This window comes from Arachis ipaensis, chromosome B04 (assembly GCF_000816755.2).
Source record: "Arachis ipaensis cultivar K30076 chromosome B04, Araip1.1, whole genome shotgun sequence".
Lineage (NCBI taxonomy): Eukaryota > Viridiplantae > Streptophyta > Magnoliopsida > Fabales > Fabaceae > Arachis > Arachis ipaensis.
This window is the reverse complement of record NC_029788.2, coordinates 79,845,073-79,872,076: the sequence shown is the minus strand read 5'-3', so window position 1 is coordinate 79,872,076 and position 27,004 is coordinate 79,845,073. Positions and strand designations below refer to the sequence as shown.

The window sequence follows — 27,004 nt, the reverse complement described above, 5'->3', positions numbered from 1 at the left end:
TTTCTAGTAGTAAACCTAAATGCACACCCACTACCCCACCCCCTCATGCACAAACCCATGCACACAAAGACACACGCTTGCGCACACACTAATACGAGCATGTGGGGTGTAGAATTAAAAAATAATTTAGATTTTTTATGATCTTTTTATTTTAATCTTTAGTATTTAATAGTTCTTAAATCATTATAACCACTAGTCGGATTCTAATTGTATTTTCAATTTTTAGTGGGACTTTCACTACAACAGTTTTTAGCTATTGCAAGATGTACTGTAAATAACATTTAAAAAATATTGTCTAAATTAATTAAAGACAAAATTGTTGCAACTCTTTTTTAACAACACACTATAAATATTTTTTTTGATTAATTAAAGTACAAGTAAGAAGTGTTGTTTTTATAAATTGAACAAACAACATTTATAATATTTATATATTACATTTTTAATAAGCTTCCATCAATAAACCACCGACGACTATCCTCTGCATTGATTCAAATCCTACTAAGTTCAAAACAAAATTCCAAGCCTTATTTTTAGTTAGAAATCCTAACCCCAACCATTTCAAACCCTTCTGTGCGATTTATCCTTGTTTGTTCGATTTTCTCATCGTTGCTTGTGAAGTTGTGTTCCTCTCTGCTTGCGTTGCCGTCATGCTTGTCGCTGCTCGCCCACCGTCGTGCTCATTGCTGCTCGCATCGCCGTTGTGCTTATCGCTGTCGTGTTCGTCGCTGCCCTGCATTTCCTCATCGTTGTTTCTGAGGTTTTGTTCCTCTTTGCTCGCGTCGCCGTCGTGTTCCTCTCTGCTCGCGTTGCCGTCGTGCTCGTCTCTGCTTGTGCGCCGTCGTGCTTGTTGCTGCTCGCGCTCCTTCGTGCTCGTCGCTGCTCACATCACCGTCATGTTCGTCGCTCTGCATTTTGACCTTTTGAATTTTGCTCTGCTCGATTCCAATTTGCTCGCCATCTTCTACTTGTGACATTTTGCTTGGCCCCTGGCTGGGTGCTGATATGCTTTGCTCCCCCGTGGTGCTCGTGCTCTTTCCATCACAGATAGGCTCCTTGCTTTACTCAGCTTTGTTATGGCTGAAGTTGATGAGAAATTTTGGTAATGAAAATTTTTCTGCTTTGATGAGAAATTACTGTTTAATTAATTATGATCCTATTAAATCACTGCAATGTTTTATTGTTATTGTGTATTCGCCGGCCTGTGCTTTAATCACTAAATGATGTCAATTTTAGGGCTTGGAATTTAATTATTGTTGGTGGAATCTCAATTTAGGGAACTTAACATTAGATTCATAGTTATTGTAGGTGTTGGAGTTGGCTGAGATTGCTTCCGGTTCAATCAATTTACTGCTTGATTTTTCACAATGCTTCCAATTACCTTCACTTTTTCTTTTTCTCTGCTTAATTGAACTTACTTCTTCAGGGAGGAGGAAGAGGTTGATAGATTCAACAAAGTTCAAGAGAGTTTCTTGACAAGTTCTTCAACTCTCAGTATACTTGAATTCATGTTAGTGCTCAAAACCATTGTTGTCAAACTCGCGAGTTAACTCGTAAACTCGTACGAGTTTACGAGTTTAGGTAGTAAAATCGAGTTAACTCGGACACAAATTCGTTTCTGGGTAGACTCGGGCAGAATCGGTCAAACTCACGAGTTTGAGGGCGAGTCAGCGAGTTTGATTTGGGTGCCCATTTTTGCCAAAACGGTGTCGTTTTAGGCCCCAAAAAAAAAAAGACAAAGGGCGCCGTTCATGTAATGTAACCCTAATCCCAGACGGCTAACACAGAATACTCTCTTCTCCCCTTACTTTCTTCTCCAAGCTCATCATTCTTCCCCACCATTGTCTGTGCCGCCATGCCAGAGGCCCGACGGATCCACCGCCATTTTCTTCCTCGTGGTACAGCACCGCCAATCCGCAACCATCGTTCATGTCCACTCCTCAGTTCCTCGGCAAAGCTGAAGGCTGACGCTGAAGGTTCCTCAACGCCCCATTCCGCCATGGCGCCACCCTCGACGCTGAAGGTTCTTCGATGGTCGACGCCATCTTCTTCCTCGTGGTACGCTGAAGACTTCACGGCACGCTGTTCCTCGGCTTTGGTCTGCATTCCTCGCCTGACACCTCTGTTCTGCGGTTTTGAAATTCTGCACTGCGGATCTACTTTTGCTTCACTTCCGGTTTCTTGAGCAACTGAGCTGCCTCTTTTTTTCTTTGGTTTTGCCTGAGCTTCCTTCTGCAAGGTAATTTTTTGAACAAATTTAAATATCAATAATTTTGGTAATTGGTATGAATTCTGCCATTTTGGTTTTGAAATTAACTTTTTAAATTTTTTTAGTTTGAATTCTGGTGTGATGAATGATGAAATATGGAATAAAAAGTCATACACAGAATTGGTTATTGAAATTTGATGGAAAAAAGAAATTAAACTGAGGCTTTAGTAAGTTTATAATGTATAAAAAAAACTAACATTTATGGTTAAGTGGTTTAATAATTTTTTTCTAAACTACTGATACCAATAGACAATAGGTTGATTGGTTCTGGACTTGTTAGTTGTTAGACGTTAGTGTTAGATACATAGATTGTTACTTACTTAGTTAGTTGTTTTTTGTTAATGAATCTGAATATTTGAAACACTGAAACTCTGAAATGTTAGTGTTAGTTTAGTTTGTTCTTAATAGCCGCTTCTTATAATTTGTAGTTGTTACTTGTTAGTGTTGGTTATGAATTTATCAACTTTGATAGTGGTCTAGTGGATAACTTCATAACTTGGCAATTGAAATCTGAAATCTGAATTTATTATTTATCAACTTTGATAACTTTGCAAGTTGCAACTGAATTTGAAACTCTGTATTTTAGTGGATAACTCTAAAATAATTTCTAATTATTATTTAGAGATGGATAAAGATAAATGGATAATTTTGCTAAATTAATTATTTGGTTTGTTGATTTGTTGATTTAGGGACAAAAATACAAAATTTCTGAAAATGTTGGTTCAAGGACAGGGTCTTCAATTCCTAATATTCCTAGACCTACTGTTTCTAGGAGAAAAAATACAACTGAAAATAGAAGTGATACAAGATGGAAACATGGGATTGATGATGATGAACATGTGAATGATGATGGTTTTGTTGGCCGCGTCGAACCTGAACCTGAAAGAAATGATGTTTTTAATGAAGATGGTGAAGATGATGATGTTGATGCCATGGAAGATGAAGATATTGGAGGATTTCAGTTTTAGACTTTTACTTTATTAGAGCATTTAATTGTTGCTTTATTATTTTCTTTTGTTTTTGGTTGTGTTATATGAAGCTTTGATTGTGTGATTGTGTATTTTATGTTGAACTAGATGCATACTTGTGAAGGATTTGAATGTGTGGTCTAGAGTACTTATTATAATTGTAGTATTGTGTTAATTTATTATATGAGTCTATGAGTCGAGTCTACGAGTCGAGTTTAGGTCAGCTCCACGAGTTTACCTAAACTCGCAAGTTTGACAACCTTGGTCAAAACTGTTATACTTAGAACTTTCATGAAAATAAAGCAATTAGTGATGTGTTGTGTGCAGTGGAGATTCTTTTTCCATTTTTTACATTGATAAATTCCTATCTATAAACTCTGCTTCTCCATGCTCATTGTTTCAGTTTATCGGTGTTTTCTCCATGCTCATTGCATCGTAGGCATTCATTCAATGCCTTTCTTTATGATATATCTTATCAAACTTTATAATTCTAATTAATTGATTAATTAATTAATTACTTCTTTTTCACTTCTCAATGTTTAGGAAGTATGAGAAATTAACCCTCGAATGTGCAGGAATTCTACTACATCACTAAAGATACATACACAAAATCACAGGTAAATTTCAAAAAATTAGTTGTTTTCACTTAGCTTTTTTCTTTTTCTACTAGTTGTCTTTTTGTTTCCTATATTTTAATTATCAATATGTTGAAAAATCAGTAGATGAAACTGAATTTTATTGTGTCTTTACTTTCTTTTTTCACTAAGCAAACTAAATTTTCTGTCTGTATGGAACATTGCTGCAGTGACACCATTAGAGAAAGGCAGGGGAAGGATTGAAATTTGTGGCAAAGGTACTACAAATACCAATAACAATAACAGCAACAATACCAATAACAATATATGCCCTCATTTGATACTTCTACATAAGTTACTTTGCATTCCTTATTGTATTTGTTGGATTTGTTGCAGAATGATGGATTGCACAACATGGTATGTTCCTTCTATTTTGTGTACTTTTATTGCTAAAGGCAGAAGCTTCTTATGTTCCAATCACTTTTGTCCAGAATGCCGTCACAAAAGGAGTTGGTGAGGAATTTTTTTGCTGCATCTGATAGAAGTTAACTTTCTTTATTGAGCTGTTCTATTTTAATTAGTTTATTATAATATTTGGCAATCCCCCACCCCTCCTAAAAATTACTCTGCAGTTTGTTTGGATGGGAGTGCACCAGCTTACCATCTTGATAGGGGATTCGGAGAAGGGATAAACAATTGGTAAGTTTAGTTTGAGGTGTGTCATGTCCCTTTCTGCAAACTGGCATCAATAATAAGTCTTCACCAATTACCAACTCAAGAAAACATTGCTTTCATTATTTTGTTTCTCTTTCTATTTTAAAACAACAAAAAATATTTATTTCTTTTGCTTGTATCACTATGATTAAACTAATTGCTTTGGCAAAATGACAGAGGGGTGAAAGAACTGTTTTGGAAAGATAAAATCCAATCTTAATTCCAATTCCATAAGAGACTAGAAGTTTTCTAAGTGGCTTTTCTGTTGTTGAACTTGCAAATTCTTAGCCATGATTATGATTTTCATTTACCATGGTCTATGAAGATTGCCAAAACAAATTTTTAATTCTCAAGTTTAGATTCATATGTAAAGTGATTCTTAAATGTCTAATTCAGTCCAATGAACTTCATTTGGTTTATTTTAGAGAGGGGGATGGTGCAACAATGTTACTACTTGCCTTGCGTGAAAGAATGATCGTTTAGGTTCATCTAAAAAAATGGCCAAGCAAATTGCCTTTTCAGGGATTTTAAGTAACAGGAGAATTTTTAATCCAGGTATTTTCTACTAATCAATGGGTCATGTTTTATTTTCCTTTTTGTTTTTTTATTGGTGAAAAAATAGAAAAAAAATTAAGTTAATGCTGAGTGTGGCATTCTAGTAGAATAATAGCAGCAGCAAAGATTTACATCTTAGATTTCTTTTTTTTTTTTTCATTTATAAGTTAAGCATAGGAGAGAGATTCATCACTACAAAAGAAGAACTCTGTTGTGATAAATAAACTCAATAAAAATAATATAATAGAATGCAGAGATTTTTGTGAAGTACAAGTTTATGCAATTTTTTGACAGTGAAAATCTCAGAAATTAAATGTGCTTTAGTTAAAGGTTAAAATTACAGCTAGAAGTGGACCTGACCAACTTATAATCTAACTCCTTTTGTCTTAGCTGTCCAACAAATGGTACAATATTGGCTCATACAAACTCTATTTCTATGCTTACAATTATATTATCAACGCTCTCTGTAGTTAGTTACTGCTAATTCATGAGAAATTGGATTTGAATTTGATCATATATGTTATCAACTCTCTCTATAGTGTTTCTTTTCATTACTTATTAAAAAAAACTTAAATTACTGTGTTGCCATTATATTGGGTTTGGTCTAATTATATGAACCTGAAACTAACCTGTTTAAGTTATTTTGTCTTCATCAGCTCAAAGAGATTCTTCTGGTGGTGGAGTTAACATGCTACAAGAAGAGAAAGCCATAACAGATGATAGATAATAACAGTGAGGCAAGGTTTTTGAGATTTGAATTTGGTAGTTTTGGAATATTGGGGAAAATTTGTTAGTGTTATGACTTGTATATCATAGTTAAATGGAGTTGTATATCATAGTGTTCATGAAGTTTCAAACCTTGATTGACAGGATGTGAAGAAGCTGGCATTTGATCACATAATTCACAGTATTAAGTGCATGAAATATAAGCATAAGAAAAAGTGAAGAACCATGCTCTGAAAGTGTTTTGTTTTTAATGCTATAGGTCTCATTTAATTTAAGTTGAACATTTTGGTTATGTTGGCTGTGTGATGTCCTCAGATGGCTGTGTGATGAGCGGATAATTTATACCCTTTTTGGCATTGTTTTTACATAGTTTTTAGTATGTTTTAATTACTTTTTATTATATTTTTATTAGTTTTTATTCAAAAATCATATTTCTAGACTTTACTATGAGTTTGTGTATTTTCCTGTGATTTTAGGTATTTTCTGGCTGAAATTGAGGGACTTGAGCAAAAATCAGATTCAGAGGCTGAAAAAGGATTGCAGATGCTGCTGGATTCTGACCTCCGTGCACTTGAAATGAATTTTCTGGAGATACATAGGCCCAATTGGCGTGCTATGAATTGCGTTGGAAAGAAGACATCTTGGGCTTTCCATAAATATATAATAGTTTATACTTTTCCCGAGATTTGATGGCCCAAACTGGCATTCAAAGTCAGCCTAAAACATCTTGGCGTAAAACGCCCAAACTGGCACCAGAATTGGAGTTAAACGCCCAAACTGGCACCAAAGCTAGCGTTTAACTCCAGGAAAAGCCTAAGCACAAAAAAGCTTCAATGCTCAGCCCAAGCACACACCAAGTGGGCCCCGGAACTGGATTTTTGCAGTATCTGCACTTAGTTACTCAATTTCTGTAAACCTAGATTACTACTTTAGTATAAAAACTACTTTTAGTGATTTATTTAAAAGTCTTTTGACCATCCTTTGGAATATATGTAATCATAGACTATCATTTGGGAGGCTGGCCTCACTGCCATGCCTAGACCTTTTTCACTTATGTATTTTCTACGGTGGAGTTTCTACACCCCATAGATTAAGGTGTGGAGCTCTGCTGTTCTTCATGAATTATTGTAATTACTACTGTTTTTTCTTCAATTTACGCCTACTTCTTCTCCAAGATATACTCTTGTTCTTAATTCAGTTAAGTCAGAATGAAGGGGTGACCCATGACAATCACCCAATCTTCGTTACTCGCTTAGCCAAGATCGCGTGCCTGACAACCATAAAGCGATCTACATGATGTTCAACGTAGTCATTGGATGACAGCTGGAGTATATTCTCTTGGATATCTAATACACGGATCAAGTCCGTGAGATTAGTATCTTCGTGGTATAGGCTAGAACCATTGGCAGCATTCCTGAGATCTGAAAAGTCTAAACCTTGTCTGTGGTATTTCGAGTAGGATCTGGGAAGGGATGACTGTGACGAGCTTCAAACTTGCGAATGTTGGGCGCAGTGACAGTGTGCAAAAGGACAATGGTCCTATTTCGACGCTAGCGGGAACTGACAGATGTTTAGCTGTGCGGTGACAGCGCATATGGATTTGTTTTCATCCGAGAGGATCATATAGCTTGCCATGGAAGGAGGTAACGCATGGTTGGAAGAAGGCAGTAGGAAAGCAGAAGTTCAGAAGTAACAAAGCATCTCCAGACGCTTATCTGAAATTTCCACCAATGAATTACATAAGTATCTTTATTTTATTTTCTGTTTTATTTATATTTAATTATCAAAACCTTATAACCAATTGAATCCGCCTGACTGAGATTTACAAGGATGACCATAGCTTGCTTCAAGCCGACAATCTCCGTGGGATTAACCCTTACTCACGTAAGGTTTATTACTTGGACGACCCAGTGCACTTGCTGGTTAGTTGCACGGAGTTGTGAGAAAAGTGTGAGATCACAATTCCGTCGCACCAAGTTTTTGGCGCCGTTGCCGGAGATTGTTCGAGTCTGGACAACTGACGGTTCATCTTGTTGCTCAGATTAGGTAATTTTATTTTATGTTTAAGGTTTTTGTTTTTATTCTTTTTATTTTCGAAAAATTAAAAAAAAAATGTATGTGTTTTTCAGGATTTTTAAGAATGAATTCTAGAGTTTCAGATGATATGTGAAGCCTGGCTGGCTACTAAGCCATGTCTAATCTTTTGGACTGAGGCTCTCACTTATCACTACAGGAGCTTTTTGATTCCCATCAATTTGGCTATTGTATGTAATGCTCTGCTGAAGCTTGGCTGGCCATTTGGCCATGTCTAATCTTTTGGACCGAAGCTTTCACATAAAGCTTAGCTGGCTACTTAGCCATGTCTAAATTTTTGGACCTAAGCTTTAGACTAACATTGCATGATTCCTGGAATTCCTATTAAAAATTTTGAATTTATTTATTTTCTTTTTTCAAGTAATTTTCGAAAAATACAAAAATTTTTAATAAAACCATAAAAACAAAAAATTTTGTGTTTCTTGTTTAAGTCTAGTGTCAAATTTTAAGTTTGGTGTCAATTGCATGTTTTAACTTTTCTTAAAATTTTTGAAAATTCATGCATGTGTTCTTCATTGGTCTTCAAGTCGTTCTTGATGATTTTCAATATTTTATCTTTGCATTTTCTTGTTTTGTGTCTTTTCTTGTTTTTCATATGCATTTTCGAATAATTAGTGTCTAAAGTTTAAAAAATTTTAAGTTTGGTGTATTGCATGTCTTTCTTTTCTTAAAAATTTTCAAAAATATGTTCTTGATGTTCATCATGATCTTCAAAGTATTCTTGGTGTTCATCTTGATATCCAAAGTGTTCTTGCATGCATTTTTAGTTTTGATCTTAAATTTTTATATTTTGTGTTATTTTATTTTTTTTCTCTCTCCTCATTAAAAATTCAAAAATAAAAAAATATCCTTTCCTTATTTTGCTCATAATTTTCGAAATTTTGAATTGATTTAGTCAAAAAGTTTTAAAATTTGGTTGTTTCTTGTTAGTCAAGTCAAAATTTCAATTTAAAAATTTTATCTTTTCAAATCTTTTTCAAAAATCAAATCTTTTTCATTTTTTTTCAAAATTTTCGAAAATTCTAAAAATTTGATTTTCAAAATCTTTTTCTTATTTTTATTTCATGTTTTCGAAATTAATGCTAACATTTAATATTTTGATTGAAAATTTTTCAAGTTGTTACTTGCCTATTAAGAAAGGATCAATCTTTAAATTCTAGAATCATATCTTTTAGTTTCTTGTTAGTCAAGTAATCAACTTTAATTTCAAAAATCAAATCTTTTTAATTTCATTTTCAAATCTTTTTCAAAATAAATTTCAATCATATCTTTTTCAAAACTTAATTTTAAAATTCTTTTCTGATTTTTTTATCTTTTTCAAAACCACCTAACTACTTCTCTCTCATTGATTTCGAAAATCAAATAGTAAGAAAAGAAATAAAATAAAATTAGAATTTGAAGCAATTAATTTAAAATAAAAATTTTCAAAAAATCTTTTTAAGTAATCAATGTATTTAATTTTCAATTAATTTCAGTTTATTTCTCTTTTTAATTTTCGAATACTAACCAATAATTAAAATAAAAATAAAAATATTTTCCTTTTATTTTAATTTAAAATTCGAATTCTCTCTCTCTCATCTCTTTCTATTTATTTATTTATTTACTAACACTTCTCTTCTTCTTATAATTCGAACCCTCTCTCCCTCTCTATGTTCGAATTCTTCATCTTCTCTCTTCTTCACTCTTCTATTCTTCTACTCACATAAAAGAATCTCTATACTATGACATAGAGGATTCCTATTCTTTTCTGTTCTCTTCTTTTTTATATGAGCAGGAGCAAGGATAAGAATATTCTTGTTGAAGCTGATCCGGAACCTGAAAGGACTCTAAAGAGGAAGCTAAGAGAAGCTAAGGCACAACACTCTGGAGAGGACCTGACAGAATTTTTTGAAAAAGAAGAAGAGATGGCCGAACCCAACAACAATGGTGGAGATGCAAGGAAGATGCTTGGTGACTTTATTGCACCCTCTTCTGACTTCTGTGGAAGGAACATCTCAATTCCTGCAATTGGAGCAAATAACTATGAGCTTAAACCTCAATTAGTTTCTCTAATGCAGCAGAATTGCAAGTTTCATGGACTTCCATTGGAAGATCCTCATTAGTTTTTAGCTGAATTCTTATAAATATGTGACACTGTTAAGACCAATGGGGTTAATCCTGAGGTCTACAGACTTATGCTTTTTCCCTTTGCTGTAAGAGACAGAGCTAGGACAGGGTTGGACTCACAACCTAAAGATAGCCTGAACTCTTGGGAAAAGTTGGTCAATGCTTTCTTGGCCAAGTTCTTTCCACCTCAAAAGTTGAGCAAGCTTAGAGTGGAAGTCCAAACCTTCAGACAGAAGGAAGGTGAATCCCTCTATGAAGCTTGGGAAAGATACAAGCAATTGATCAGAAGGTGTCCTTCTGACATGTTTTCAGAATGGATCATCATATGTATATTCTATGATGGTTTGTCTGAATTGTCCAAGATGTCATTGGATCACTCTGCTGGTGGATCTATTCATCTGAAGAAGATGCCTGCAGAAGCCCAGGAACTCATTGAAATGGTTGCAAATAACCAGTTCATGTACACTTCTGAAAGGAATCCTGTAAATAATGGGACAACTCAGAAGAAAGGAGTTATTGAGATTGATACTCTGAATGCCATATTGGCTCAGAACAAAATATTGACTCAGCAAGTCAATATGATTGCTCAGAGTCTGACTGAAATGCAAGCTGCATCAGGCAGTACTAAAGAAGCCTCCCCTGAAGGAGAAGCTTATGATCCTGAGAATCCTGGAATGGAAGAGGTGAATTACATGGGAGAATTCTATGGAAACACCTATAATCCTTCATGGAAGAATCATCCTAAACTCTCATGGAAGGATCAACAGAAGCCTAATCAAGACTTCAATAATAATAATGGTGGAAGAAATAGGTTTGGCAATAGCAAACCTTTTCCATCATCTTCTCAGCAACAGATAGAGAATTCTAAGCAGAGCCACTCTGACTTAGCAACTGTAGTCTCTGATCTATCTAAGACCACTCTCAGTTTCATGAATGAAGTAAGGTCCTCCATTAGAAATTTGGAGGCACAAGTGGGTCAGCTGAGTAAGAAAGTTACCGAACTCCCTCCCAGTACTCTCCCAAGCAATACAGAAGAGAATCCAAAAAGAGAGTGCAAGGCCATAAACACGTCCCACATGGCCGAACCTGTAGAAGAGGGAAAGGTAGTGATTTCCAGTGAGGAAGACCTCAATGGACGTCCATTGGCCTCCAAGGAGTTCCCTAATGAGGAACCAAAGGAATCTGAGGCTCATATAGAGACCATAGAGATTCCACTAAACTTACTGTTGCCATTCATGAGGTCTGATGAGTATTCTTCCTCTGAAGAGGATGAAGATATTATTGAAGAGCAAGTTGCTCAATATCTAGGAGCAATCATGAAGCTGAATGCCAAGTTATTTGGTAATGAGACTTAGGAGGATGAACCCCCATTGCTCATCAATGAACTAAATGATCTGGTTCAACTGAAATTACCTCAGAAGAAACAGGATCCTGGAAAGTTCTTAATACCTTGTACCATAGGCTCCATGACCTTTTAGAAGGCTCTGTGTGATCTGGGGTCAGGGATAAACCTCATGCCCCTCTCTGTAATAGAGAGACTAGGGACCTTTGAGGTGCAAGCTGTAAGAATCTCACTAGAGATGGCAGACAATTCAAGGAAACAGGCTTATGGACTTGTAAAGGATGTCTTGGTGAAGGTTAAAGGTCTGTACATCCCTGCTGATTTCATAATCCTAGACACTGGGAAGGATGAGGATGAATCCATCATCCTAGGAAGACCCTTCCTAGCCACAGCAAGAGCTGTGATTGATGTGGACAGAGGAGAGCTAGTCCTTCAATTGAATGATGACTACCTTGTGTTTAAGGCTCAAGGATCTTCTTCTGTAACCACGGAGAGGAAGCATGAAAAGCTTCTCTCAATACAGAGTCAAACAGAGACCCCACACTCAACTTCTAAGTTTGGTGTTGGGAGGCCATCATTAAGCTCTAAATCTCTGTGAAGCTCTCTAAGAGCTCACTGTCAAGCTATTGACATTAAAGAAGCGCTTGTTGGGAGGAAACCCAATGTTATTTAATTATATTTATTTATTTTCCATTGTTACTTTATGTTTTCTTTAGGTTGATGATCATGTGAAGTCACAAAAACAACTGAAAAATAAAAAATAGAATGAAAAATAGCATCAAAAATAGCACACCCTGGAGGACAGGCTTACTGGCGTTTAAACGCCAGTAAGGATAGCAGAATGGGCGTTTAACGCCCAGCCTAGCAGCATTCTGGGCGTTAAACGCCAGAATGGGCAGCACTCTAGGCGTTTAACGCTAGAAAGGGCTGTCTGGCATCTGGCTGGCGTTAAACGCCAGAAATGGGCATCTGGCTGGCATTTAACGCTAGGAATGGGCAGTAGAGTGGCGTTTAACGCCAGGAAAGGTAGCAGAGCTGGCGTTAAACGCCAGATTTGGCACACAATGGGCATTTAAATGCCAGAATGGTGCAGGGACTCGAATTCCTTGACACCTCAGGATCTGTGGACCCCACAGGATCCCCACCTACCCACATCTTCTTCTCTTCTCTTCACACCTTTCCATAACACTCTTTTCCAAACACCCTTGACCAATCCCATCAAAACCTCTTCCCCAAACACCCCTCACCTATCAAATCCTACCCTCTTCACCACAACCTTTTCACCACTCACATCCATCCATCATTAAATTCCACCTACCTCACCATTCAAATTCAAACCATTTCCCTCCCAAACACAACCCCTTCATGACCGAATACCCTCTCTCCCTTACCCTATAAATACCCCTCCTTACCACCTTCATTTCCACACATCATACACACTCAACCCACCTTGGCCGAACCTACACCCCCCGTCCATCTCCTCCATTTCTTCTTCTTCTCCTCATTTCTTTCTTCTTTTGCTCGAGGATGAGCAAACCTTCTAAGTTTGGTATGGAAAAAGCTAAGATTTTTGTTTTTCAATAACCATTAATGGCACCTAAGGCCGGAGAAACCTCTAGAAAGAGGAAAGGGAAGGCAATTGTTTCCACCTCCGAGTCATGGGAGATGGAGAGATTCATCTCAAAAGTGCATCAAGACCACTTCTATGAAGTTGTGGCCAAGAAAAAGGTGATCCCTGAGGTCCCCTTCAAGCTCAAAAAGAGTGAATATCTGGAGATCCGACTTGAGATTCAAAGAAGAGGTTGGAAAACTCTCACCAACCCCATTCAACAAGTCAGAATCTTAATGGTTCAAGAGTTCTATGCCAATGCATGGATCACTAAGAACCATGATCAAAGTATGAACTCGAACCCAAAAAATTGGCTCACAATGGTTCGGGAGAATTACTTGAATTTTAGTCCGAAAAATGTGAGGTTGGCATTCAACTTGCCAATGATGCAAGAAGATCCTCACCCTTTCACTAGAAGGGTCAACTTTGATCAAAGGTTGGACCAAGTCCTTAGGGACATCTGTGTGGAAGGAGCTCAATGGAAGAGAAACTCAAGAGGCAAGCCGGTTCAACTAAGAAGACTTGACCTCAAACCAATGGCTAGGGGATGGTTGGAGTTTATCCAACGCTCTATAATTCCTACTAGCAACTGGTCTGAAGTCACAATATACCGGGCTATCATGATCTATAGTATCATGAATGGAGAGGAAGTAGAAGTTCATGAGATCATATCCCTAGAACTCTACAAGGTGGCGGACAAGTCTTCCACTTTGGCAAGGTTAGCCTTCCCTCATCTCATTTGTCACCTATGCAATTCAGCTCGAATTGCGATAGAGGGAGATATCCTCATTGAAGAGGACAAGCCCATCACTAAGAAAAGGATGGAGCAAACAAGAGAGCCCACTCATGGACCTCAACAAGAGCATGAGGAAAGTTCTCATCATGAAACCCCTGAGATGCCTCAAGGGATGCACTTTCCTCCATAAAACTATTGGGAGCAAATCAACACCTCCCTAGGAGAATTGAGTTCCAACATGGGACAACTAAGGATGGAGCACCAAGAGCATTCTATCCTCCTCCATGAAATTAGAGAAGACCAAAAAGCCATGAAGGAGGAGCAACAAAGGCAAGGAAGAGACATAGAGGAGCTCAAGCACTCCATAAGATCTTCAAGAGGAAGAACTAGCCGCCATCACTAAGGTGGACCCGTTCTTTAATTTCCTTGTTCTTATCTTTCTGTTTTTTGAAAATTATGCTTTATGTTTTGTCTATGTTTGTGTCTTTATTACATGATCATTAGTGTCTAGTGTCTATGTCTTAAAGCTATGAATGTCCTATAAATTCTTCACCTTTCTTAAATAAAAAAATGTTTTTAATTGCAAAAGAACAAGAAGTACATGGTTTCGAATTCTATCTTGAAATTAGTTTAATTATTTTGATGTGGTAGCAATACCTTTTGTTTTCTGAATGAATGCTTGAACAGTGCATATTTTTGAATTTGTTGTTTATGAATGTTAAAATTGTTGGCTCTTGAAAGAATAATGAAAAAGGAGAAATGTTATTTGATAATATGAAATATCATAAAATTGATTCTTGAAGCAAAAAAAAGCAGTGAAACGCTTGCAAAAAAAGGCGAAAAAATAATAAAGAAAAAAAAAGAAAGGAAGAAAAAAAGAAAAAGCAAGTAGAAAAAGCCAATAGCCCTTTAAACCAAAAGTCAAGGGTAAAGAGGATCCAAGGCTTTGAGCATTAATGGATAGGAGGGTCCACAGGAATAAAATCCTGGCCTAAGTGGCTAAATCAAGCTGTCCCTAACCATGTGCTTGTGGCGTGAAGGTGTCAAGTGAAAAGCTTGAGACTGAGTGGTTAAAGTCATGGTCCAAAGCAAAAAGAGTGTGCTTAAGAGCTCTGGGCACCTCTAACTGGGGACTCTAGCAAAGCTGAGTCACAATCTGAAAAGGTTCACCCAGTTATGTGTCTGTGGCATTTATGTATCCGGTGGTAATACTGGAAAACAAAATGCTTAGGGTCACGACCAAGACTCATAAAGTAGCTGTGTTCAAGAATCAACATACTGAACTAAGAGAATCAATAACACTATCTGAATTCTAAGTTCCTATGGATGCCAATCATTCTGAACTTCAAAGGATAAAGTGAGATGCCAAAACTGTTCAGAAGCAAAAAGGCTACAAGTCCCGCTCATCTAATTAAAGCTAATCTTCATTGATAAGTTTGGAATTCATTGTATATTCTCTTCTTTTTATCCTATTTTGTTTTTAGTTGCTTGGGGACAAGCAAAAATTTAAGTTTGGTGATGTGATGAGCGGATAATTTATACCCTTTTTGGCATTGTTTTTACATAGTTTTTAGTATGTTTTAATTACATTTTATTATATTTTTATTAGTTTTTATTCAAAAATCACATTTCTAGACTTTACTATGAGTTTGTGTGTTTTTCTATGATTTCAGGTATTTTCTGGCTAAAATTGAGGAACCTGAGCAAAAATCTGATTCAGAGGCTGAAAAAGGATTGCAGATGCTGTTGGATTCTGACCTCCCTGCACTCGAAATGAATTTTCTGGAGCTACAGATACCCAATTGGCGTGCTCTCAATTGTGTTGGAAATTTGACATTATGAGCTTTCCAGAAATATATAATAGTCCATACTTTTCTCAAGATTTGATGGCCCAAACTAGCGTTCAAAGTCAGCTTAAAATATCTTGGCGTAAAACGCCCAAACTGGCACCAGAATTGGAGTTAAACACCCAAACTGGCACCAAAGCTAGCGTTTAACTCCAGGAAAAGCCTAAGCACGAAAAAGCTTTAATGCTCAGCCCAAGCACACACCAAGTGGGCCCCGGAAGTAGATTTCTGCACTATCTGCACTTAGTTACTCATTTTCTGTAAACCTAGATTACTAGTTTAGTATAAAAACTACTTTTAGTAATTTATTTAAAAGTATTTTCACCATCCTTTGGAATATATGTAATCATAGAATATCATTTGGGAGGCTGGCCTCACGGCCATGCCTAGACCTTTTTCACTTATGTATTTTCTACGGTGGAGTTTCTACACCCCATAGATTAAGATGTGGAGCTCTGCTGTTCTTCATGAATTAATGTAATTACTACTATTTTTCCTTCAATTCATGCCTACTTCTTCTCCAAGATATAATTGTTCTTAATTCAATTAAGTCAGAATAAAGGGGTGACCCGTGACAATCACCCAATCTTCGTTACTCGCTTAGCCAAGATCGCGTCCCTGACAACCACAAAGCGATCTACATGATGTTCAACGTAGTCATTGGATGACAGCTGGAGTATACTCTCTTAGATATCTAATACACGGACCGAGTCCGTGAGATTAGTATCTTCGTGGTATAGGCTAGAACCATTGGCAGCATTCCTGAGATCCGAAAAGTCTAAACCTTGTCTGTGGTATTTCGAGTAGGATCTGGGAAGGGATGAATGTGACGAGCTTCAAACTTGCGAATGTTGGGCGCAGTGACAGTGTGCAAAAGGACAATAGTCCTATTCCGATGCTAGCGGGAACCGACAAATGATTAGCCGTGCGGTGACAGCGCATATGGATTTGTTTTCATTCGAGAGGATCATACAGCTTGCCATGGAAGGAGGTAACGCATGGTTGGAAGAAGGCAGTAGGAAAGCAGAAGTTCAGAAGCAACAAAGCATCTCCAGACGCTTATCTGAAATTTTCACCAATGAATTACATAAGTATCTCTATTTTATTTTCTGTTTTATTTATATTTTAATTATCAAAACCTTATAACCAAATGAATCTGCCTGACTGAGATTTACAAGGATGACCATAGCTTGCTTCAAGCCGACAATCTCCATGGGATCTACCCTTACTCACGTAAGGTTTATTACTTGGATGACCCAGTGTACTTGCTGGTTAGTTGTATGGAGTTGTGAGAAAAGTGTGAGATCACGATTTCGTCGCACCACTATGCTTATTGAACAATTTGAATGAATGTTTATGTGTGTGTTTGTTCTTTGTCTGTGTTCAAAAGGAAGATGATGAAGCATGAATTAAGAAATCGCTTGTGACACTATGTGAACTTCACAGAAGAAAAGATTGGTTTGACGAGAGAACAACTAATACAATGTTCACTGTTTGTTTCCATCCAGCACCAATGTTTTTATTTTCCCCTTTATATTTAGGGAGACAGAAGGGAGAAAAAGAAAGAAGAAACAAGAACTCACAATGCTTAGCTGCATGCTACCATCTCAGTGGCTGTAGTGGCTTCTGCCGTGGCAACTATCACGACTGCAATGGCTGCTTCATCTGCACCAAGCAAGGATGAGAGGATGATCAAGATTGACATGGCTATGGCCTCTGCAGCCACATTGGTGGCCACGCAGTCTGTCGAGGCTGCTGATGAGCGGATAATTTATACGCTTTTTGGCATTATTTTTAGTATGTTTTTAGTATAATCTAGTTACTTTTAGGGATGTTTTTATTAGTTTTTATGTTAAATTTACATTTCTGGACTTTACTATGAGTTTGTGTGTTTTTCTGTGATTTCAGGTATTTTCTGGCTGAAATTGAGGGACTTGAGCAAAAATCAGATTCAGAGGTTGAAGAAGGACTGCTGATGCTGTTGGATTCTGACCTCCCTGCACTCAAAGTGGATTTTCTGGAGCTACAAAACTCAAAATAGCGCGCTTCCAATTGAGTTGGAAAGTAGACATCCAGGGCTTTTCATTAATTTATAATAGTCCATACTTTGGCCGATTTTAGATAACGTAAAAGGGCGTTGAATGCCAGTTCTACGCTGCAGTCTGGAGTTAAACGCCAGAAACACGTTACAAGCCAGAGTTGAACGCCAGAAACACGTTACAACCTAGCGTTCAACTCCAAAAGAAGCCTCTACACGTGGAAAGCTAAAGCTCAGCCCAAGCACACACCAAGTGGGTCCCGGAAGTGGATTTATGCATCAATTACTTACTTTTGTAAACACTAGTAGCTAGTTTATTATAAATAGAACTTTTTACTATTGTATTAGACATCCTGGATTGTATTTTTGATCCTGTGATCAAGTTTTGGGAGCTGGCCTCTCGGCCATGCCTGAACCTTTATCACTTATGTATTTTCAACGGTAGAGTTTCTACACTCCATAGATTAAGGTGTGGAGCTCTGCTGTTCCTCATGAATCAATACAAAGTACTGCTGTTTTTCTATTCAACTTATTCCGCTTCTAAGATATTCATTCGCACTTCAACATGAATGTGATGAACGTGACAATCATCATCATTCTCCCACGAACGCATGCCTGACAACCACTTCCGTTCCACCTTAGATTGGATGATTATCTCTTGGATCTCTTAATCAGAATCTTCGTGGTATAAGCTAGATTGATGGCGGCATTCATGAGAACCCGGAAAGTCTAAACCTTGTCTGTGGTATTCCGAGTAGGATTCTGGGATTGAATGACTGTGACGAACTTCAAACTCGCGAGTGCTGGGCGTAGTGACAGACGCAAAAGGAGGGTGAATCCTATTCCAGTATGATCGAGAACCTCAGATGATTAGCCGTGCTGTGACAGAGCATTTGGACCATTTTCACAAGAGGATAGGATGCTGCCATTGACCACGGTGATGCCTCCAGATGATTAACCATGCAGTGATAGCGTATCGGACCATTTTCACAGAGAGGATGAAAAGTAGCCATTGACAATGGTGATGTCCTTACATAAAGCCAGCCATGGAAAGGAGTAGGACTGATTGGATGAAGACAGCAGGAAAGTAGAAGTTTAGAGGGACAAAAGCATCTCTATACCTTTATCTGAAATTCTCACCAATGATATACATAAGTATTTCTATCTTTATTTTCTGTCTATTTATTATTTATTTTCGAAAACTCCATAACTATTTTATATCCGCCTGACTGAGATTTACAAGGTGACCATAGCTTGCTTCATACCAACAATCTCCGTGGGATCGACCCTTACTCATGTAAGGTTTTATTACTTGGACGACCCAGTGCACTTGCTGGTTAGTTGTATCGAAGTTGTGAATGAAAAACAATTTACTAAGACGTGCGTACAGAGTTTTTGGCGCCGTTGCCTGAGATCACAATTTTGTACACCAAGATTTTGGCGCCGTTGCCAGGGATTGTTCGAGTTTGGACAACTGACGGTTCATCTTGTTGCTCAAATTAGGTAATTTTCTTTTTGTATTATTTTCAAAAATTTTTCAAAAAATTTTTTTTAAAATAAATGTTTTCAAAAATATATTTTTCTTCAGAATTTTTAAGAATGAATTCTAGTATTTCATGATGATTTGTTAAATCCTGGCTGGCTGTAAGCCATGTCTAATCTTTTGGACTGGGGTTTCAACTTATCATCACAAGAGCTTGTTGATTTTCACACACTTAGTTGCTCTATACATGGAAAGTATAAATATCTTCTAAAGCTTGGCTGGCTAGTAAGCCATGCCTAACCCTCAGATTGGAGCTTTAGACTAAGAGTACACAATTCCTGGAATTCATATTAAAAATTTTGGAATCCTTATTTTTCTTTTTCACAAATAATTTTCGAAAAATACAAAAAAAAAAAAATTAGAAAATCATAAAAATCAAAAAAATATATTTCATGTTTCTTGTTTGAGTCTTGAGTCAATTGTAAGTTTGGTGTCAATTGCATCTCCATTTGCACTTTTCGAAAAAATGCATTCATGCATTGCATTCATCATGATCTACAAGTTGTTCTTGATAAACCTTCTTGATTGATCTTCATATTATATTGTTTTGTGTTGTATGGTGTTTTTCATATGCATTCTTGAATTCTTAGTGTCTAAGCATTAAAGTTCTTAGTGTTCATCTTGATCTTCAAAGTGTTCTTGGTGTTCATCTTGACATTCATAGCATTCTTGCATGCATTCATTGTTTTGATCCAAAATTTTCATGCATTGCATCATTTTTATGTTTTTTCTCTTTAATCATTAAAAATTCAAAAATAAAAAAATATCTTTCCTTTTTTCTCACATAAATTTCGAAAATTTGGATTGACTTTTTCAAAAATTTTTTAAAAAAATTCAATTGTTTCTTATGAGTCAACTCAAATTTTCAATTTAAAAATCTTATCTTTTTCAAAATCTTTTTCAAAAATCTTTTTCTTATCTTTATCTCCTAATTTTCAAAAATAACATCATCAATTAATGTTTTGATTCAAAAATTTCAAGTTTGTTACATACTTGTTAAGAAAGATTCAAACTTTAAGTTCTAGAATCATGTTTTGTGATTTCTTGTGAATCAAGTCATTAATTGTGATTTTAAAAATCAAATCTTTTTCAAAACTAATTTCAAATATGTCTTTTCAAAAATATCTTTTTATCTTATCTTTTTCAAAATCATATCTTTTTCAAAAATTTGATTTTAAAATATCTTTTCTAACTTCCTATCTTCTTATCTTTTCAAAATTGATTTTCAAATTTGTTTCAACTAACTAACTAACTTTTTGTTTGTTTCTTATCTTTTTCAAAACTACCTAACTAACTCTCTCTCTCTAATTTTCGAAAATATCTTCCCTCTTTTTCAAAAATTCTTTTTAATTAACAAATTGTTTCAAATTTTAATTTTAATTTTCGAAAATCACTAACCATTTTTCAAAAATAATTTTCGAAAATCCTTCTCTCTCATCTCCTTCTGTTTATTTTTTCATCTACTAACATCTCTCCCTCACTCACCAAAAATCCGAACTCTCTCTCTCTCTGAGTTCAGATCTTTTCTTCTTCTTTTCTTCTACTCACACAGGGACCTCTATACTATGGTAAAAATGATCCCTATTATTATTTTTCTGTTCCCTCCTTTTTCATATGAGCAGGAGCAAGGACAAGAACATTCTTGTTGAAGCAGATCCAGAACCTGAAAGGACTCTGAAGAGGAAACTAAGAGAAGCTAAATTACAACAATCCAGCAAGCACCTTTCAGAAATTTTCGAACAGGAAGAGGAAATGGCAGCCGAAAATAATGCAAGGAGGATGCTTGGTGACTTTACTGCACCTAATTCCAATTTACATGGAAGAAGCATCTCCATCCCTACCATTGGAGCAAACAATTTTGAGCTTAAACCTCAATTAGTTTCTCTGATGCAGCAGAACTGCAAGTTCCATGGACTTCCATCTGAAGATCCTTTTCAGTTCTTAACTGAATTTTTGCAGATTTGTGATACTGTTAAGACTAATGGAGTAGATCCTGAAGTCTACAGGCTCATGCTCTTCCCTTTTGCTGTAAGAGACAGAGTGATGAGCGGATATTTTATACGCTTTTTGGGGTTAATTTCATTTAGTTTTTAGTGTGTTTTAGTTAGTTTTTAGTTTATTTTCAGTAGCTTTTAGGCAAAATTCATATTTCTGGACTTTACTATGAGTTTGTGTGTTTTTCTGTGATTTCAGGTATTTTCTGGCTGAAATTGAGGGAGCTGAGCAAAAATCTGATTCAGGCTGAAAAAGGACTGCTGATGCTGTTGGATTTTGACCTCCCTGCACTCAAAGTGGATTTTCTGGAGCTACAGAACTCCAAATGGCGCGCTTCCAATTTCATTGGAAAGTAGACATCTAGGAATTTCCAGCAATATATAATAGTCCATACTTTGCTCAAGGATAGATGACGTAAACTAGCGTTCAATGCCAGTTCCATGCTACTGTCTGGCGTCCAACGCCAGAAACAAGTTACAAGTTGGAGTTCAACGCCAGAAAAGGATCCAAAGCTAGCGTTGAACGCCCAAAACAGCCCTGTGCACGTGATTAGCTTAAGTCTCAGCCCCAGCACACACCAAGTGGGTCCCAGAAGTGGATTTCTGCACCATCCATCTCAGTTTACTCATTTTCTGTAAACCTAGTTTACTAGTCTAGTATTTAAACAACTTTTAGAGATTTATTTTGCATCTCATGACATTTTAGATCTGAACTCTGTACCTTTAGACGGCATGAGTTTCTAAACTCCATTGTTGGGGGTGAGGAGCTCTGCTGTATCTCGATGAATTAATGCAAGTATTTCTGTTTTCCATTCAAACATGCGTGTTCCTATCTAAGATATCCATTCGAACTTCAATATGAATGTGATGAACGTGACAATCATCATCATTCCTCCACGAACACGTGCCTGACAACCACTTACGTTCCACTATAGAATGAATGAATATCTCTTAGATCTCTTAATCGGAATCTTCGTGGTATAAGCTAGATTGATGGCAGCATTCAAGAGAATCCGGAAAGTCTAAACCTTGTCTGTGATATTCCGAGTAGGATTCAGGGATTGAATGACTGTGACGAACTTTAAACTCGCGAGTGCTGGGCGTAGTGACAGACGCAAAAGGATAGTAAATCCTATTCCGGTACAACTAAGAACCTACAGATGATTAGCCGTGCAGTGACAGCACACCTGGACCCTTTTCACTGGAAGGATGGATGGTAGCCATTGACAACGGTGATCCACCAACACACAGCTTGCCATAGAAGGACGTGCGTGCGTGAATCAGAGAACAGAGGAAAGCAGAATTTTAGAAGACAAAGCATCTCCAAAACTCCAACATATTCTCCATCAGTGCATACCAGTATAATTTGTGTTCTTCCCTTTTATTCATTGCAATCAAATTTGATAAGTGAATTGTTTTATTGTTTTCCTGACTAAGAGTTACAAGATAACCATAGATTGCTTCAAGCCAACAATCTCCGTGGGATCGACCCTTACTCACGTAAGGTATTACTTGGACGACCCAGTGCACTTGCTGGTTAGTGGTACGAGTTGTAAAAAGTGTGATTTACAATTCGTGCACCAAGTTTTTGGCGCCGTTGCCAGGGATTGTTTGAGTTTGAACAACTGACGGTGATCTTGTTGCTTAGATTAAGAAATTTTTGTCTTTTGGGTCAGAATCTTTTATTTTCTTTTCAAAAAATTTTTCAAAAATAATTTTTCTATTAAATCTCGTGCCAAACTTTAAGTTTGGTGTTTTCTTGTGGTTTTCCTTTGTGTTTCGAAAATTTTATTTTGGTTTTCTAAAAATTTTAAGTTTGGTGTTCTTTCTTCATGTTCTTGTTTTCTTGTGAGTCTTCAAAGTGTTCTTGAGTTTTTCTTGCGTCTTGATCTTAAAATTTTTAAGTTTGGTATTCCTTGGTGTTTTCCCTCCAAAATTTTCGAAAACAAGGAGCATTAGATCTAAAAATTTTAAATCTTGGGCTATCTTATTGTTTCTCTCTTTCCTCTTTAAATTCAAAAATATCTTTTCTCTCTATTTTTAAAACAAATTTTCGAAAATTAATTTTAAAATTCAGATTTTTTTTCAAAATTTAAAATCTTTTTCAATTCATATCTTCTTCAAAACTTCCTGACCACTTTCTCTCTCCTCATTTTTTCGAAAATCTTCACCTATTTTTATTTGCTTACAGAAAGAGCTCAAATCTCTTTAGATTGCTCAGCTGGTGGATCTATCCACATGAGAAAGACAATTGAAGAAGCTCAAGAGCTCGTTGATACAGTTACTAGAAATCAGCATCTGTACCTAAGCAGTGACTTTTCCATGAAAGAAGAGGCTAAAACAGTAACTGCTGAACTCAGTCCTGCAGAGCAAGCTGCTGAATTCAATCAGCAATTGGATTTTCTAACAAAGCAGTTAGCTGAATTCAAGGATAAACTACAAGAGACAAGGATGGCTAATATAAACATGGAAGTACAATTAAAGCAAACAAAGTAGCAGCTGTCAAAACAAATAACAGAAGAATGCCAAGCAGTTCAATTAAGAAGTGGGAAGACATTAAATACCCCACCTCAAGGTAGCAAGAAGCCAAGAAATGAGCAAACCACCCAAAATCCACCTGAGGACAGTAAGAGCCCAGGGAAAAATAATTCTGGCGCTAAAACGCCAGAAATTGGGTGGAAGGCTGGCGCTGAACGCCCAGACCATGCTCAGGACTGGCGTTCAACACCAGAAACAAGCAAGGATCTGGCGTTGAACGCCCAAAAGAAGCATAGTTCTGGCGTTCAGACGCCAGGAACAGATGAGGAGCTGGCGTCTAATGTCACTCCAGCTTCTAACTCTGGCACTCAATTGCCAGTGAGGGATCAGACACACACAAGTGCTAATGACAACCCATCTAAAAAGGCCTCTTCAACCACTTTTGTAGGAAATAAACCTACAGCAACTAAGGTTGAGGAATATAAAGCCAAGATACTTTATCCTCAAAAACTCCGCCAAGAGGAGCAGGATAAGCAATTTGTTCGCTTTGCAGATTATCTCAGGACTCTTGAAATAAAGATTCCATTTGCAGAGGCACTTGAGCAAATACCTTCTTATGCCAAGTTCATGAAAGAGATCTTGAGTCATAAGAAGGATTGGAGAGAAACTGAAAGAGTTCTCCTCACTGAAGAATGCAGTGCAGTCATTCTGGAAAGCTTTCCTAAAAAGCTTAAAGACCCTGGGAGTTTTCTGATACCATGCACATTAGAAGGTAATTGCACCAAGACAGCTTTATGTGATCTTGGGGCAAGCATCAACCTAATACCTGCATCCACTATCAGAAAGCTTGGTTTAACTGAAGAAGTTAAACCAACCCGGATATGTCTCCAACTTGCTGATGGCTCCATTAAATACCCATCAGGCGTGATTGAAGACATGATTGTCAGAGTTGGGCCATTCGCCTTTCCCACTGACTTTGTAGTGCTGGAAATGGAGGAGCACAAGAGTGCTACTCTCATTCTAAGAAGACCCTTCCTAGCAACTGGACGAACTCTCATTGATGTCCAACGGGGGGAAATAACCCTGAGAGTCAATGATGATGAGTTTAAGTTGAATGCTATCAAAGCCATGCAGCATCCAGACACATCAAAAGACTGCATGAAAGTTGACCTTATTGACTCTTTGGTAGAAGAGATCAACATGGCTGTGAGTCTCGAATCAGAGTTGGAAGACATCTTTAAAGATGTTCAGCCTGATTTGGAGGATTCAGAGGAAATGAAAGAGCCTCTGAAATTTCCTCTGGAAGAGGAAAAACCTCCTAAACCCGAGCTCAAACCATTACCACCATCCCTGAAATATGCATTTCTGGGAGAAGGTGACACTTTTCCAGTGATCATAAGCTCTGCTTTAAATCCACAGGAAGAGGAAGCACTTATTCAAGTGCTAAGGACACACAAGACAGCTCTTGGTGGTCCATTGGTGACCTTAAGGGCATAAGTCTAGCTAGATGCATGCACAAAATCTTATTGGAGGATAATGCTAAACCAGTGGTTCAACCACAGAGGCGGCTAAATCCAGCCCTGAAGGAAGTGGTGCAGAAAGATATCATCTGTCCTGGATAGAGCCAATAGAAGGGACGTTCCCCCCTCTCTTGAGATCTCTGAGACCTTTCCGGATGAGCATTTATTTGCCATTCAGGAAGCACCATAGTTTGCAGACATTGCGAACTATAAAGCTGCAAGGTTCATACCCAAAGAGTACAACAGGCAACAAAAGAAAAAACTAATTACTGATGCAAAGTACTACTTGTGGGATGAATCCTATCTCTTTAAGAGATGTGCAGACGGAATAATCCGGAGATGTGTTCCTAGAGAAGAAGCACAGAGGATCCTATGGCATTGCCATGGATCACAATATGGAGGCCATTTCGGAGGTGAGCGGACAGCCACCAAGGTCCTCCAATGTGGTTTCTATTAGTCCACACTCTATAGAGATTCCCGAGAGTTTGTACGTAACTGTGACAGTTGCCAAAGAGCTGGTAATCTGCCCCATGGTTACGCCATGCCTCAACAAGGAATCTTGGAGATTGAGTTGTTTGACGTATGGGGAATTGACTTCATGGGACCTTTTCCACCATCATACTCAAACACTTACATTCTAGTGGCAGTTGACTACGTATCAAAATGGGTAGAGGCCGTTGCCACACCCACCAATGATACTAAAATAGTGCTGAAGTTTCTCCAAAAATACATCTTCAGCAGGTTTGGGGTCCCTAGAGTACTAATCAGTGATGGGGGCACTCACTTCTGCAACAAACAGCTTTACTCTGCCATGGTCCGGTATGGGATTCACCACAAGGTGGCGACTCCATATCATCCACAGACTAATGGGCAAGCTGAAGTCTCTAACAGATAGCTAAAAAGAATCCTAGAACGGACTGTAAGTACCCGTAGAAAGGATTGGGCAAGAAGCTTGGATGATGCTCTGTGGGCATACAGAACAGCATGCAAGACTCCTATAGGGACCTCTCCATACCAACTTGTGTATGGTAAGGCATGTCACCTGCCCGTGGAACTGGAACATAAAGCCTACTGGGCAACCAGATTCCTAAACTTTGATGCCAAATTAGCTGGAGAAAAAAGATTGCTCCAGCTAAATGAGCTAGAGGAATTCAGATTCACTGCTTTCAAAAATGCCAAGCTTTATAAAGAAAAATAAAAAAAGTGGCATGACAGAAAGCTGTCATCTAGAATCTTTGAACCAGGACAAAAGGTTCTGTTATTTAACTCTAGGCTCAGGCTATTTCCCGGAAAACTGAAGTCCCGGTGGAGGGGACCATATGTGATTACAAGTGTATCACCATATGGTTATGTGGAGCTTCAAGATATTGATTCTGATAAGAAGTTCATTGTTAATGGACAGAGAATCAAGCACTATCTTGAAAGCAATGTTGAGCTAGATTAAAAGCTCAGCAAGGTCCAGCTAAAGACAATAAAGAAGCGCTTGCTGGGAGGCAACCCAGCCATGGGGCATCACTTCCTCTAAGCATTTTGCCCTATTCTTGATTTTATTTGTTTATATAAAGTTCACTGATACTAAGGTAAAGAGTCAGTTGTATAAGTTCACAAAGTTACAGAAGGATTCTGCACACAAAACAGAGAAAAAGAGCTCACTGGCAAGAAAACGCCAGTAAGAGTCTGTTTTGGGCGTTCAACGCCCAAAAGAAGCATCCACTGGGCGTTGAACACCAGTAAGGATAGCCATCTGGGCGTTAAACGCCAGATTTACAGCGTCCTGGGCGTTCAGAAAAACGCCCAGTGACAAAGGAGTTCCTGGCGTTCAACGCTGGGCGTTGAACGCCCAGGAGAAGCAGCATTTGGGCGTTAACGCCCAAAACAGGCAGTGTTTGGGCG

The 27,004-nt window shown here is 37.5% G+C and overlaps 2 long non-coding RNA genes across 5 annotated transcripts; both read left to right on the top strand.

Annotated features, from left to right (window-relative positions):
• On the top strand, window positions 964-21,359 carry LOC107637834. 4 transcript variants are annotated; one of them, XR_002361223.1, is made up of 4 exons: window positions 964-1,099; window positions 1,306-1,507; window positions 16,929-17,053; window positions 17,447-17,480. It is a non-coding gene; the product is annotated as an uncharacterized LOC107637834 (long non-coding RNA). The 4 variants fall into 4 exon arrangements; XR_002361222.1 differs by having other exon boundaries at window positions 1,297-1,507; XR_002361221.1 differs by lacking the exons at window positions 964-1,099; window positions 17,447-17,480 and adding an exon at window positions 21,313-21,359 and having other exon boundaries at window positions 1,111-1,507.
• On the top strand, window positions 3,948-4,811 carry LOC110271098. The gene is made up of 3 exons (XR_002361224.1): window positions 3,948-4,087; window positions 4,206-4,322; window positions 4,442-4,811. It is a non-coding gene; the product is annotated as an uncharacterized LOC110271098 (long non-coding RNA).